This window comes from Chiloscyllium punctatum, chromosome 29 (genome assembly GCF_047496795.1).
Source record: "Chiloscyllium punctatum isolate Juve2018m chromosome 29, sChiPun1.3, whole genome shotgun sequence".
Classification (NCBI taxonomy): Eukaryota; Metazoa; Chordata; class Chondrichthyes; order Orectolobiformes; family Hemiscylliidae; genus Chiloscyllium; species Chiloscyllium punctatum.
In genome coordinates, this window is record NC_092767.1 from 10,345,296 (window position 1) to 10,356,218 (window position 10,923).

Here is a 10,923-nt window from a genome sequence, read left to right on the forward strand (position 1 = left end):
GGACATTCCTACAAATAGCTGTGTCCAATCCACATTTCCGACCTCCTGCATAATTTTGATATAATTAGCTTTGGCCCAGTTTCGTACTCTTTCCTCAGGACCACCCTCATCTTTGTCAATGAGTATTCTAAAACTTACAGAATATTGGACACTTCCTAAAGAAATCACCCACGGCAACTGCTATCACCAGCCCTGGCTTATTCCCCAAGATCAGTTCCAATATGGCCTATTCCCTCGTCGGACTATTGATATACCGCTCCAGAAAATTCACCTGGAGGCTTCTTACAAATGGCATCCCATCCAGATCTCTGACGCTAAGAGTATCACGGTCAATGTTGGGAAAACGGAAATCTCCAATCAACACTAAATTATTGCCTCTACGTCTTTCCATGATCTGTTTAACTACTCTTTCTTACACCTCACGCTCACTGTAATACAGCCCCAAAAATCTAACCTCACCCTTCTTATTTCACTGCTCCATCTCACGACAAAAGCCCTACATGGTGTCCTCCTTTCGCACAGCCATGATATCATCCCTGACCAGCAATGCAACTCATTCCCCTTTTACTTCCCTCCCTGTCCCGTCTGAAGCGTCTGTATCCTCGAACATTTGGTTGCCAACCATGCCCTTCCGTCAACTAAATCTCTGTGATCGCAATAACGTCATATTCCCAGGCACCAATCTAAACCCTAAGTTCATCTGTCTATACTCGACGCATTAAAGTAGATGCATTTCAGGCCACCAGTTCTTTTGCATTCATCTGCTCTCTGCCTACTCTTCCCATTATTAATGCTAGCTTCCAGATTCTTGGCGTTTCCAGTTTCCACCTCACCTACCGACCTGTTTATTCTTGTGCTTCCCAGCCCCCTGTCACATCAGTATAAAACCTCCCCAACAGCAGTAGCAAAAACTCCCGAAAGAACATACGATCCCGTCTGGTTCAGATGTAGATCGTCAATTTTCTTATTGTCCCACATTCCCCAGAATTGGTCACAAAATCCAACAAATCTGAAACCCGCTCTGCAGCACCATTCCTCAACTCACGTGTTCATCGTGCCATTTTTAAAAATTCATTTCTACACTGGCAGTCACACGGCACCGGCAGTAATCCTGAGATTACTAGCTTTGTGGTCCTCCTCTTTAATTTCTATCCTAGCTCCCTGAATTCTCCCTGCAGGTCCTCATCTCGTTTTTGTTTTCGTCGGTGCCTGTATGCACCAAGACAACTGGCTGTTCACGATCCCCTTTTCGAATGCTCTTCAGCCGATGGGCGACATCCCTGGCCTGAGCACCTTGGAGGCAACATAACTCTCCAGAATTGCTGACACTCCACAGTGAGTCCAACCACAGCTCCAGAGTGGCCACGCGGTCAAACAAGTGCTGCAGCTGGACACAATTCTTGCAAGTGTAAGTTTAGAAAACCTTTACAAGGATTTGCAAGGTTTGCCGTGCTTCGACATGAGAACGAAACTGAATAGGCTTCGTCAGATTCCCAGGAGCTTCAGGGCTTAGATATGGCCTCACAGAAGCTTATAAAATCATGAGGAAGACAGACAGAGTAAATAGTAAAGGAACACTTCTTCACAAGACACACGAGTTCAAATCTACATAGTAAATGTTAAATGTGAGAGAGGAAAGATTTAAAAGGGATGTGAGGGACACATGTTTTTCACACAGAACCTTTGTGTGTGTGGAATGAATCGCCACATTTAGTGGCAGAGTCTGGTGCACTCACAACATTTCAAAGGCATCTGAATAGACAGGAAGACCTCGGAGAGAAAAGGCACAAATATTGGCAGAAATGTATGGATTAATTTCGGTTATCTATTCAGCAAGGGCAAGTTGGATCGCGGGATTTGTTTCCATGCTCGACAAGTCTGAGATGCTCCAGCCACCGGCACCGGTTTGAATACACCATTTGCAAAAAAACCGCATGATGTTTGTTACTCAGTCAGCGAGCTTGGCTATTTTGTTTGGAGGGTGGATGAGCCTAACCGATCCAGAGATGATGGTTTTCCGGATATTTCCTGCCAATGACCATTCTTCTTGACACTTTCCCAAGTTCACCATCAAAGATTTTGGCTGAAGAAAAATACCTCACATATCGCATTACCCACTTTGCTCTCCAGCGAATCCAAAAACTGACAGCTCTTATCGGGGAACACAATCAAAACTGAAAAGGCAGTACCATGATCAGACACACCGAAGCTGAAGTGCTGTCTGTGAGGCACTGTGAGTCGTCTCTGACATGAACTGCTCGCACAAATAACAGCGAGGCAATTCCAAACCTACTGGAGATTTAGTGTATTGCCAAGTCCCAGAAAGTGCTCAAGTATCATAAAACAAAACACAACAACGAACCATTAAAAGTGAACATTTCCAAGTATATCCGTGATTAAATTCGGCCATTAATGCGCCGGTGCCCCCATCTGATCTAGAGAGCCAATCACCTTTCTCCCTCACCTGGACAGTAATGAAGGAAATGAAAGCATAGCAACGTTTCACATCGCGATTGCCCACCTTTTCGCCACAACATCAAAAAACGGCGAACAGATTCAATGCAGGATCTTCTTTCGAAATAACGGTGAAATAACTATGTCTATTCACTTTCAGAGTAAACGGGGAACAACGCAAGTTGTCTGGAATATGAATAACCAACATAGACTACTTTGGTCCCAGATTCTACTGATGCAGAGACTTTCATATGAAAAGGTACCTTGGGTGATTGCCCTACACCCAGAAATCTTCTGGCTGCCTTCTGTTTGCCCTGTCAGATTAACCTTGTGCTGCTCTAATCGAATTTATAGTTCTTGCCATTTGTCCGTATTGCTACTAGGGATAGCTAGTCGTGGAAACTCGTGAATGCCACACAAATTCTTTGCCAAAATTGGATAGTCCCACAACGTGATTCGCAGTGCACAAACTTTGCAATGAGTATATGCCACACGGCAAGTTAAAACGCACGCTTCCATTTATTAAAGTAAGTTTCTAGGAACTGACAGCCAGATTCCTCCTTACACTCGGAATTATGACAACACATAAACCAACAGCCTCTCTCAGAGACAAGTGACCAATGCCCATCTTGTGCCGGACAAACGTAGTTGACAAGATTGCACGCAGGGACTGCACAGAAAACTATAGAGGAGAAGCAGACAGACGACTATCGAGCCGCATTCATGCAGTTCAGTTACACTGTAAACCCCATGCACAGCTGTTCCTTGCACGGACACACAGGGGACTGAGTGTCTCTGACTCCGGGACTTGGAGCTCGGATTATATGACCGTCTGCAGCACTGGTTACTTCCTTGTGTGAGGTAACTCCCGATGGAACATATGTAACACACGATAGTTTATTGAGAAATACATCCAAAATAGTACCCAAGAGACGTATTTCTGTTGTGTTTCTCGTCCTGTTCCGGAAATGACATCCAGCATTGCACTTATTGTGTGCTTCCTGACGGTTCGCTGCATGCTTCCGTGATCGCATTGTGTGCAGTAACCTTCGTTTTAGCTGCAATTACGTGTGTTTGAAACCCAGGATCACCGGCCTCTATTTTGTTTTCCTCTTCTCGTGCGCAATTGCAACAAAGTAAACGATCAATTAATATTGGAAAATGACATACACAGGCGTGTGAAAAGCCCAGTTTCCGTGGCAATTATGCAATGGTTAGAGATTACTTTGATTCAGGAGATAAGGATGGAAAGTGTGTTTGGGTAGAGATGAGGAACATTGAGGAAAGAGGAAACCAGCCGGTGTGGCTGACAAGAACACTAACAGTAAACACAGTGTTAAAAAAATAGTAGAGGAAAAAAACCGCCCGTGAATGATAAAAGAAGGCAAGAATTATGGGAGACATTCATTTCCCTTCTTCCTCTCCTGTTTGAATTGGAAGAAACTTTGAAGAAAAACAATCAAAAAGTCATATTTGCCCATCGAACAACGTGCGCTGTACCTTGGTCATTGATTACTGTAGATTAGAATACTTACAATGTGCAAACAGGCCCTTCGGCCCAGCAACTCCACACCGACCCGCCCGAGACCAAATGCATTCCTCTCCTTTAACCCCGTCAATTTAGCACGGCGATTTCAACTAACCGGTACATTTTTGGACCGTGGGACAAAACCAGAGCAAGCGCACGCAGCCACGGGGACAACGTGCAAACTCCACACATTAAGTTCCTTGAGGCGGGAATTGACCCTGACTCTGTGGCATTGTGAAACAGCAGCGCTTACGATGGTGTCAGCGTGAGTTGGGACTTATTTTCCTCTTTAATTGGGAAAAATCTCTGTCATTGTGAGCATCTGGAAAGATCGGTTCCTTCACCAGAAAAAGAAATGAATATGTAATTAAACTTTGTTTGTTTCATGTCCAAGAATACTCAGATCAATAGCTCCCTTGATTACCTCTGCTGGTCATGTTCGCAAAGAGATCTAGCAAATTCCAAGTGTGATTTTCCTTTCAAAGAATCATTTTGACTCAATTTGGCTGCAAATGTCTTTTCCTAACTTTGTGCTTTTCTTCTTTTACATTGGTGTCTCGCACCTTACAAATGACAGCAAAGGTATGAATGGAGATGGAAACATGGAACTCAAGTCAGCGGCAGCTTTCAATGAGATCACGGCTGATATGGTCAAGGCTCAGGGCGCAATGCTGTCTGTAGTCATGGCCGAGTGGTTAAGGCGATGGATTTGAAATCCATTGGGGTTTCCCCATGTAGGTTCAAATCCTGCTGACTACGTTATGAATGCTTTCCTGGTGGAACAATTCAAAGTTCAGAAAGCCTGTTTTGCAAACCAGGCCTGTAATTTGATTAGACTTGAGAAACTCGAGTTCTTCATCAGAAATGCTCCACATTTAAAACATTATCTCTGTTTCTCTTTCCAGATACACTGCTCGACACATCGGGTTTCTGCAGTTGTTATTGAACGCCCTGAGCAGAAGTGCTGCTTTTCATTAGATTCCTTTCATCCCTTGTTCTCTGTTCTCGGAGTCTGGTCATTGGCAAGACTTCCTCCTGCTCGTCAGAGTGCTCATTCCCCACCGCTCCCTCTCCCATCATTACAAACGACCGCAGGAAATTGCCACTTAACCATCTTTGTTCCAAAGTGAAACTCACCAGCCTAGGAACTCTCTCCACCAAACGGGACTTCTCATCCCTGGACATGGTGCAAGCCAGAGGATTGTGAAGAGATACTGTGAAAATATTGTCAGTTGGCAGTTGGAAAAATGTTTCGGAAGCAAACCATATAATTTAGGCTCCAGCTTTGCAAATCTTGAGAAACCCTTTGGGAAATGGAATCATAGGAGATTGAAGAAGTGTAAATTGTCAGTCCGAGTAGAGGAAGGGACATTGACTCTGATGTTCTCGGCACAGGAACTGATCTGAGACATTGAAAGAATTCTCGCTCCCGTACGCGAGGAATACAAACTTCATCTGGACTGTGGGACAATGAAAAACTCTGGAACACTCAAGACAATATCCAAATATTGACTGAGATCACTACAGTACGAGTACTATAGATGGGTCAGTTTTTGTCCAGTGTGTGCGGGAGGGCTTCCTGACACAGTATGTAGACATGCCTTCAAGGGAAGAAGCCACTTTCGATTTAGTACTGGGTAACGAGCCTGGCCAGGTTTTAGATTGGGAAGGAGGTGAGCACTGTGGAGACAGCGATCACAATTCTCTCAGGTTTACTTTCGTGATGGAAAGGGATCGGTGTACTCCACGGAGCAAGAGTTTCAGCTGGTGGAAGTGAAATCACGATGCAATGAGGTAAGATTTAGGAAGCGTAGAGTGGGGTAGGAAACTGTAGGGGGTGAGCACATTAAAAATGTGGAGCTTATTCAAGGAAAAGCTCCTGTGTGTCCTAGATAAGTATGTACCTGTCAGGCAGGGAGGAAGATATAGAACGCGTGAGCCGTGCTTTACTAAGGAAGTGGAAACCCTGGTCAAGAAGAACAAGAAGTCTTATGTAAGGACAAAACGTGAAAACTCAGTTCGAGCGCTCGAGGGTTCCAACGATATCAGGAAAGACCTAAAAAGAGAGCTTAGAAGAAACAGGAGGAGACATGAGAAGTTGTTGGCAGATCGGATCAGGGTTAACCCTAAGGCTTTCCATAGGTATGTCAGCACTAAAAGAATGACGAGAGTTAAATTTGGGACAATCAAGGATAATAGTGGGAAGTCGTGTGTGGAGTCAGTGGAGATAGAGGAAGCACTAAATAAATATTTTTCGTCAGAGTTCGCTATAGATAATGAAAATGTTGGCGAGTAAGATACAGAGATAATTTCATCTAGACTAGAAGAGATTGAGGTTCACATGGTAGAGATATTAGAAATACTGCACAGTGTGAAAGTAGATAAGTCAGCTGGGCCGGATGGGATCTATCTGATGTTGTTCAGCAAATGCACTGCAGGAAGGTACAAATCAAGCTGATGCTCACAATGGCTCGTTTTGAGCCGCTAATTTGCAGTGAAGTGGCGGCGCCAATAAAAGGTGTCACGCAGCTCGTCTAATTCCACATCCTGAGCTCGAAATGACCAGATGTCTCTCGCTGAGTTTCAGCACGGTCTTGCTTAGACGACACCATGACACGTTTTCACTGGAGTGGATCATGAAATCGCGTCGGGACTGCGAATAAAACGATGGAAACTTCCAGCAGAGAAGGAGGCGACCCGGAAGCAGGCAGCTGAGGACAAATGTTTCTCCTTTGCCAGTGAAAGGCACTGCTTCACAAATTGGAAACTTCGAAGTGAAGCAGTGTTGGTGATTATCTTCGCTGCTTGTTCACCTTTTTAATTCTGATTCCATGAAAGTCCATGGCATTACATATCGACATTCTGCCAGCGCTAAGCGTCTCTCTTGGGCCTGTGGCGTAATGGATAACGCGTCTGAACGTGTCTCTTGGGCCTGTGGCGTAATGGATAACGCGTCTGACTTCAAATCAGAAGGTTATAGTTTCGTGTCCTACCAGGCTCGAAGGGGAATGTCTGACTTTAATCGTGCCCCACGTTGACGCTCCCCTGTGAAGTCCTGCCGGGACTTTGCATTTGTGCTTCCACATTTGGAACTTGCATTTGTCCTATTGTCCATTTCAAATTCCAGCTCACCACAACGGAGACCTCTGTCGCTTTGGGGGTATCTTTCTGTGTGTCTCCCTTTGAGGGTGAAAATGGGCATGAGTTCCTCAATAAGAGTTCCAAGTCGTTGTGCAAGTGTCATACATTTGCCCCATTATTGTGCCATTTAAGAACACAGGATAAAGTCATTGACATTCGCCCTGGGAACATTAGAACACACGAGACTTTGGGTCAAATTTGGAAACTGAGACTGGAATGGATGGCTCTCTGATTAGCCGCGATGCACACAGGCGGAATGGCCTTTTCCCACTTTGTAAATCTACGAAGACAAGTTGAAAATAATCTGCAACGAAAATGTTCATAAAGGGTGTTTTATTTTCACCAAATACGATAGTATCTATCGCCTAGTCTTGTTATTTACTTGTGAGGATTCGATAGTCTCAGCACCGTGGCCCGGATCGTATTCCCGCCCATGGAATGGTTGTATTGTCAAGCTAACATATCGGTGTACCAGTACTTCTGCCGATTTTCCGATGCTAGCAGGTCATTGGTTTTGTCCAAAACATTATGAATGTTAACATAATACGAATAGCTGCAGTTGCTGGAAATCTGAGCCAAAAACGAAAATTGTTTGTGGAACGCCGAAAGACTGGCAACAGAAACATCGACTTTCCTGCTCCTCGGATGCTGCTGTGTTTTTCAAGCATTTTCTGATCTAAAATCAGGTTTCCAGCATCTGCAGTCCTCACTTTTGCCTAGTTCATTCAGTGTCGCTGGTTCCCAATTCAAAAACTCCATCTCTAGCGGTTTCATGTCTGTACCTCCATGCTGTGGAGTTCAAGAGTGAAGAAAAGTAACTCACCCCCTCCATCTCTGGGGTAATTAGGGGCTGAAAGTGAATCGTATCACATTGAAGTACATCTACAAGCGACTTAATCTCTGTCTTTTATTGGGAACCATCTCTTTCATTGTAACCATCAGGAAAGACCATTTCGATCGCTAAAAAAAAGAAATGAATATGTCACTAACCTTTGTTTGTTTCATGTTCAAGAATACTCAGATCAATAGCTCCCTTGATTACCTCTGCTGGTCATGTTCGCAAAGAGATCTAGCAAATTGCCAAGTGTGATTTTCCTTTCAAGAAATAATTTTGAATCAATTTTGCTGCAAATATCTTGTCCTAACTTTGTGCTTTTCTTCTTTTACATTGCTGTCTCGCACCTTACAAATGACAGCAAAGGTATTAATGGAGATGGAAACATGGAACTCAAGTCAGCGGCAGCTTTCAATGAGATCACGGCTGATTTGGTCAATGCTCAGGATGCGATGGTGTCTGTAGTCATGGACGAGTGGTTAAGGCGATGGATTAGAAATCCATTGGGGTTTCCCCACGTAGGTTCGAATCCTGCTGACTACGTTATGAATGCTTTCCTGCTGGAACAATTCAAAGTGCAGAAAGCCTGTTTTGCAAACCAGGCCTGTAATTTGATTAGACTTGAGAAACTCGAGTTCTTCATCAGAAATGCTCCACATTTAAAACATTATCTCTGTTTCTCTTTCCAGATACACTGCTCGATACATCGGGTTTCTGCAGTTGTTATTGAACGCCCTGAGCAGAAGTGCTGCTTTTCATTAGATTCCTTTCATCCCTTGTTCTCTGTTCTCGGAGTCTGGTAATTGGCAAGACTTCCTCCTGCTCGTCAGAGTGCTCATTCCCCACCGCTCCCTCTCCCATCATTACAAACGACCGCAGGAAATTGCCACTTAACCATCTTTGTACCAAAGTGAAACTCACCAGCCTAGGAACTCTCTCCACCAAACGGGGCTTCTCATCCCTGGACATGGTGCAAGCCAGAGGATTGTGAAGAGATACTGTGAAAATATTGTCAGTTGGCAGTTGGAAAAATGTTTCGGAAGCAAACCATATAATTTAGGCTCCAGCTTTGCAAATCTTGAGAAACCCTTTGGGAAATGGAATCATAGGAGATTGAAGAAGTGTAAATTGTCAGTCCGAGTAGAGGAAGGGACATTGACTCTGATGTTCTCGGCACAGGAACTGATCTGAGACATTGAAAGAATTCTCGCTCCCGTACGCGAGGAATACAAACTTCATCTGGACTGTGGGACAATGAAAAACTCTGGAACACTCAAGACAATATCCAAATATTGACTGAGATCACTGCAGTACGAGTACTATAGATGGGTCCGTTTTTGTCCAGTGTGTACGGGAGGGCTTCCTGACACAGTATGTAGACATGCCTTCAAGGGAAGAAGCCACTTTCGATTTAGTACTGGGTAACGAGCCTGGCCAGGTTTTAGATTTGGAAGTAGGTGAGCACTGTGGAGACAGCGATCACAATTCTCTCAGGTTTACTTTCGTGATGGAAAGGGATAGGTGTACTCCACGGAGCAAGAGTTTCAGCTGGTGGAAGGGAAATCACGATGCAATCAGGTAAGATTTAGGAAGCGTAGAGTGGGGTAGGAAACTGTAGGGGGTGAGCACATTAAAAATGTGGAGCTTATTCAAGGAAAAGCTCCTGTGTGTCCTAGATAAGTATGTACCTGTCAGGCAGGGAGGAAGATATAGAACGCGTGAGCCGTGCTTTACTAAGGAAGTGGAAACCCTGGTCAAGAAGAACAAGAAGTCTTATGTTAGGACAAAACGTGAAAACTCAGTTCGAGCGCTCGAGGGTTCCAACGATATCAGGAAAGACCGAAAAAGAGAGCTGAGAAGAACCAGGAGGAGACATGAGAAGTTGTTGGCAGATAGGATCAGGGTTAACCCTAAGGCTTTCCATAGGTATGTCAGCACTAAAAGAATGACGAGAGTTAAATTTGGGACAATCAAGGATAACAGTGGGAAGTCGTGTGTGGAGTCAGTGGAGATAGAGGAAGCACTAAATAAATATTTTTCGTCAGAGTTCGCTATAGATAATGAAAATGTTGGCGAGGAAGATACAGAGATACTTGCATCTAGACTAGAAGAGACTGAGGTTCACATGGAAGAGATATTAGAAATACTGCACAGTGTGAAAATAGATAAGTCAGCTGGGCCGGATGGGATCTATCTGATGTTGTTCAGCAAATGCACTGCAGGAAGGTAGAAATCAAGCTGATGCTAACAACGGCTCGTTTTGAGCCGCTAATTTGCAGTGAAGTGGCGGCGCCAATAAAAGGTGTCACGCAGCTCGTCTAATTCCACATCCTGAGCTCGAAATGACCAGATGTCTCTCGCTGAGTTTCGGCAGGGTCTTGCTTAGACGACACCATGACATGTTTTCACTGGAGTGGATCATGAAATCGCGTCGGGACTGCGAATAAAACGCTGGAAACTTCCAGCAGAGAAGGAGGCGACCCTGAAGCAGGCAGCTGAGGACAAATGTTTCTCCTTTGCCAGTGAAAGGCACTGCTTCACAAATTGGAAACTTCGAAGTGAAGCAGTGTTGGTGATTATCTTCGCTGCTTGTTCACCTTTTTAATTCTGATTCCGTGAAATTCCATGGCATTACATATCGACATTCTGCCAGTGGTGAGCGTGTCTCTTGGGCCAGTGGCGTAATGGATAACGCGCCTGACTTCGGATCAGAAGATTGTAGGTTCGAATCCTACCTGGCTCAAAGGGGAATGTCTGACTTTAATCGTGCCCCACGTTGACGCTCCCCTGTGAAGTCCTGGCGGGACTTCGCTTCTGTGCTTCCACATTTGGAACTTGCATTTGTCCTATTGTCCATTTCAAATTCCAGATCACCACAACGGAGACCTCTGTCGCTTTGGGGGTATCTTTCTGTGTGTCTCCCTTTGTGGGTGAAAATGAGCATGAGTTCCTCAAAAGAGTTCCA

General features: G+C 44.6%; 3 non-coding genes across 3 annotated transcripts; all 3 read left to right on the top strand.

The window, feature by feature from the left end:
* The first annotated feature begins 4,659 nt into the window (after positions 1-4,659).
* Positions 4,660-4,741, top strand: trnas-uga (transfer RNA serine (anticodon UGA)). The gene has a single exon. It is a non-coding gene; the product is annotated as a tRNA-Ser (tRNA).
* A 3,678-nt stretch (positions 4,742-8,419) lies between these two features.
* On the top strand, positions 8,420-8,501 carry trnas-aga (transfer RNA serine (anticodon AGA)). The gene has a single exon. It is a non-coding gene; the product is annotated as a tRNA-Ser (tRNA).
* Positions 8,502-10,628: 2,127 nt separating this feature from the next.
* Positions 10,629-10,701, top strand: trnar-ucg (transfer RNA arginine (anticodon UCG)). The gene has a single exon. It is a non-coding gene; the product is annotated as a tRNA-Arg (tRNA).
* Positions 10,702-10,923: the final 222 nt, after the last annotated feature.